Source organism: Gossypium arboreum, chromosome 12 (assembly GCF_025698485.1).
Source record: "Gossypium arboreum isolate Shixiya-1 chromosome 12, ASM2569848v2, whole genome shotgun sequence".
NCBI classification, from domain to species: domain Eukaryota; kingdom Viridiplantae; phylum Streptophyta; class Magnoliopsida; order Malvales; family Malvaceae; genus Gossypium; species Gossypium arboreum.
Genome location: NC_069081.1, coordinates 116,317,362 through 116,322,466, shown reverse-complemented (window position 1 = coordinate 116,322,466; position 5,105 = coordinate 116,317,362). Strand labels below are relative to the sequence as shown.

General features: G+C 32.3%; 1 long non-coding RNA gene across 1 annotated transcript; it reads right to left on the bottom strand.

Moving 5' to 3' along the window:
• Positions 1-1,609: 1,609 nt before the first annotated feature.
• On the bottom strand, positions 1,610-2,828 carry LOC128285144 (uncharacterized). Its single transcript, XR_008275562.1, has 2 exons — positions 2,623-2,828; positions 1,610-1,795 (listed from the first exon to the last, which is right to left on the bottom strand). It is a non-coding gene; the product is annotated as an uncharacterized LOC128285144 (long non-coding RNA).
• Between the last annotated feature and the right edge of the window lie 2,277 nt (positions 2,829-5,105).

The following is a 5,105-nucleotide window of genomic DNA, read 5'->3' as shown; positions in this document are numbered from 1 at the left end:
TTCTTGCTCCCCATCATCTCCTTGCTATCTTTCTCTCTTGATGGCTATGGAAATTCTTTCAATTTTTAGGTGAAAATAATGAATTTTTGGTGAAAGGACTAAATTGTAAAGAAAGAAAACTTATTTTCTTCTTCTTCTCTTAAGTTGGTTTGCATGGGAAAGGAAAGATGATGATAATTCTTCATCTTTCCTTCCTTTTATACTAAATAAATAATAATATAATAATAAATATCTCATAAAAATATTAATAAAATAATATTTATCTAATTAATTAATTTAAAATATCATCAACATAATCATTACATTCTAAAATTATCTCTCTTACTAATTGACCATTTTACCCTTCATGATCTTTTAGAATTCCATACTTGAGTCATCACTTAATTTGGTAAAATTGCGATTTAGGCCCTTATAATTTTTCACCTATTCAATTTGGTCTTAATTCATCAATTTTTCTTGGTTTCTAGATCATTCCACCCTTAAAATATTTGCACCATTAGTCCTTCAATTTTTTTATATTTACACTTCAACCCCTTAAATTTTGAGTATTTACTCTTGTGCAACAAGACTTTTCTCATATTTGCAATTTAGCCCTTTCTTGAATTAATATATCGTAATATTCTTCCCAATATTGACATAACTCAAAATTTCCCTTTTTGTCACTTTATTTCCTTATTTTACTATATCACGGATAATATTTTCCGGTAAAAATTTTCGGGGTATTACACATCTAACGTACATGGATCAATTTGCTCTTATTTTTACTATAATGACCAAAATGCAATTCGAGGCATAGTACAAGTTCTTCTACAGAACTTTTATAATATCTTTTTCATATTTAAAAAATTAGACTTTTCAATGACTATGCTATATTTATATTTGCGCAAGTGGTTTCATATGAAACAATTAATATACTAATCTTAGACATATAAACATCGAACAACTCAAGAAAAAAAAATAAACAATATCACACCAATTTAAACAATTTTACGAAAATTGAGTACCATACAAATTGTATAAATATATGTGAAATTTCAATATCTTTTGAATTTAAGTTCAATCGTGGAGTTATCCATCATGAAAACTTTGTTGCTTTGCACTAATCAACATGGTTGTGGTCCAAGTCGATGATGCTGTAACACCCCCTAACCCCAAACCGTCGCCAGAACAGGGCTACGAGGCATTACGGGATATATCAAACAACTTATGGATATTTTACAATTATTATAACATTCATAGTATAATTGAAGAATTATGTCCCTATAATGGACTTTCGAAGCCCAACACAAGTATTAAAGTGGAATGAAACGGGACTTGTTTGAGTATTCAGGGGAATATATATATATTTTTATTTACAAAAATTTTGACAGCATTTCTTCTTAATTTTTACATAAACCCCCCTGCAAATTCAAACCAAAAACCACCTAATCCAAAACCAATGGCACAATCAAAAACAATTTAAACCTAAATATATCTAAATCATAACCAATTCATTAACATAGTCATTTAATAACTAAACATTCATAATATTAATCCAAATTAACTAATAACTTCATTCATTTTTTTTTCATTCCAACTTATACCAAATTATATAATATAATATTTACCATTTTATTAAACTAATAACAAAATATGGTATACCATTCTTATAACTAACTTTACAAGTATATCTATATAACTTATACAACACCTAGTACATGCCACTTTCAATTAAGAAAGAAAACATCACCCAAAATCTTTTCGCTGAAGTCGGGATCACTCGGATGCTGGACCAGGACACTAGACTTCTATTAACCTGCGCACGGAAACAACCGTACGCTGAGTATTTCATACTCAGTGGTATTACCATAATTCAAATTGCAATAGCAATTAAAAAAATAAAATAAGAACTCAGCATCAAATAACAATTCTTTTTTTTTTAAGTTATCATTAAATAACAATAAATAAACAATCTTTAGCTATTATTCAATTTTAGTTACAAATCACATTTACCAGGTTTTAATCACCACAATCATTATAAATCCATGCATTTCATTTCCAATCTAAATTTTCAGTCCACATTTTTAATTTCTTTTATATTCATTAGTACAGTCGATCAAATTCATTTGAACTTCTCATTTCAATTATTCACCCTATTAACATTTCGGACTTTAACGGATACACGGATTCCAACCCAAACACACCAGTACGGCACATTGTGCCTAAAACGGTACATAGTACCTGATCAGTATACGACACATAAAGTGCCTAAAACGACACACGAGGTGCCTGATACGACACACGAGGTGCCTGAAATACGACACATAAAGTGCCTGATCGATAAAGCCGGCAAATCCCGTACACTTCCATATCCTATGGCATGCCAATTATATCCGACTTAGCCCGACTAGTTAATAGGGTATTTCAATTCTCAATTCACTTTCATTTCCATTCCAAGATTACTTTTCAATTAAAATTTTCACATTCAAATCAATTTACAATTCAATTATACATACACATTCACCATTCAATTCAATTCTCATTCAACTCAAATATCAATACTTACCTTATAATTCACTTATTAAATATAGAATTGATATATAGCATTTAATAAAAAGTAATTTGAATTATAGTAATACAAACCGTGAATTTCTCGTTTTAATCCTCGATAGCTTTCTCCTTTCCTTTGTGCGCCGATGTCTTGGGTTCTTTGTTAACTATTAAACTTTCAAACCTTCAAACCCTAATTCTTCCTTTTTCTTTTCTTTCTTCTTTCTTTCTTTCCTTCCCCTGCTTTTCGTTTGCCTATTCTATTTCTTTTCTTTGTTCTTTACTTTATTTTCTTTCTTTTATTTGTTTTAGTTGCTAATAATATATTATAATAATTTATTTTTATTTATTTTTTACCATCCACTTGTCAAAATTATACTATATAACTAAGTAAAAATCTTAGATATTTTTACTCCTTTGTCAGCTTCATCTTCCCAAATAGGCTTAATTCCTATTTGGTCCTTATTATTTCCTACTAATTTATAATTAAATTTTTACTCCTTATTCAATTTAGTCATTTTACTAATTACTCTAAATTAAGCTAAATTCACCTAATTTAAACCTAATCAAACACATCGCTAAACTCATAAATATTTCTAGTAATTATTTGAACTCGATTTACTAAGACGGAGGCCTGTTAATGTACTTTTCCGATGCCCGTGAATTTTGGGTCATTACATTTCTCCCCTTAATAAATTTCGTCCTCGAAATTTACTCGAGAATAGATGAGGATATTGTGCTCTCATCGCTTTCTTCCGTTCCCAAGTCGCTTCTTCCATACTATGACTCCTCCATAACACTTTTACTAGAGGACCCGCTTATTTCTCACTTTTTTACTTCTCGAGCTAATATCTGAATCGCTCTTCTTCATAAGTCAAATCGCATCAATTTCAATATTTTCAGAGGAATAATGTGGGAAGGATCTGATCTATATCTCCGAGCATCGAAACATGAAAACATCATGAATTTTCGTAATTCGAGGTAAAGCTAGTCGGTAGGCAACAGCCCAATTCTTTCCACAACCTCATACGGCCCAATAAAATGTGGACTTAACTTACCCTTTCGGCCAAATCTCAAAACTTTCTTCCAAGGTGATACTTTAAGGAATACTTTATCACCAATAGAATATTCCATGTCTCGCCGCTTCAAGTCTCGCATATGATTTTTGCCTATCAAAAGTCGCTTTCAATCTATCTTTAATCTTCTTAACTGCTTTCTTCCGCTTTTGAATCAATTTCGCCCAATCATTTTTCTTTCATTCAATTCATCCAACATACCGGATCGACACCTTCGACCATATAATGCTTCATACGAGCCATTTGAATACTAGATTGGAAACTATTGTTATAGACAAATTCAGCTAATGGCAAATAACGCTCCCAACCCGATTCAAAATCAATGATACAAGCCCAAGTATATCTTCTAATATCTCAGATACCCGCTCGGACTATCCATCCGCTTATGGATGAAAAGCCGTACTAAAGTTAAGTCGAGTACCCAATGATTCATGTAGCTGTCTCCAAAATCTCGATGTGAACCGAGGATCTCGATCCGAGATTATTGACACCTAATACCGTAATCTAACAATTTCTCGAATATACACTTCGCAAGCTTCGCAATGACCAACTGTTCTAACAACTATAAAGTGAGCTGATTTTGTAAGCCAATCAATAATTACCCAAATAGCATTCTTTTACTTGCGACAATGGCAATCTCAGTAACAAAATCCATTGTAATACGATCCCATTTCCACTCGTGAATGCTAATAGGTCAATTAATCTAGTAGGAACTTGATGTTCGCTTTACTCACGACATGTCAAACATTTATCGACATATTCAACTATGTCCCTTTTCATTCCAGCCACCAATATAATTCTCGTAAATCACAATACATCTTTGTTCCACCAGGTGCAAAGCAAAAGCACCGCCATGTGCTTCTCAAGAATTAACTCTTTTAGTTCAGAATTTGCTGAAACACAAACTCGATTTTGAAACCTCAAACAATCATACCTGTCAATACTAAAACTCTTGGTTGTACCATTTTGAACCATTTCTCTTTTCTTCAATAATCTATCATCTTTCATCTGAGCTGCTCTAATCTGATCAAACATCATCGGCTTAACCCTTAATTCAGCTAGCAAGCTTCCATCATCATTAATACTAAGTCGAGCAAATATTGCCCTTAATTCCCCCACTGCTTTTCTACTCAATGCATCAGCTACCACATTCGCCTTTCCCGAGTGGTAATCTATAATACAATCATAATCTTTCAGAAGTTCGATCCACCGTCTCTGTCTTAAATTCAACTCCTTCTGTGACAGAAGATATTTAAGACTTTTGTGATCCGTGTAAATGTAGCATTTTTCACCATATAGGTAATGCCTCCAAATCTTTAAAGCAAAAATTACTGCAGCTAGCTCCAAGTCGTGCGTCGGGTAGTTACGTTCATGTGTTTTTAATTGTCGAGATGCATAAGCTACGACTTTCCCATCTTGCATCAATACACAGCCCAGACCGCTTAGAGAAGCATCACTATACACGACAAAATCTTTTCCCGACTCTGGTAATGTTAATAC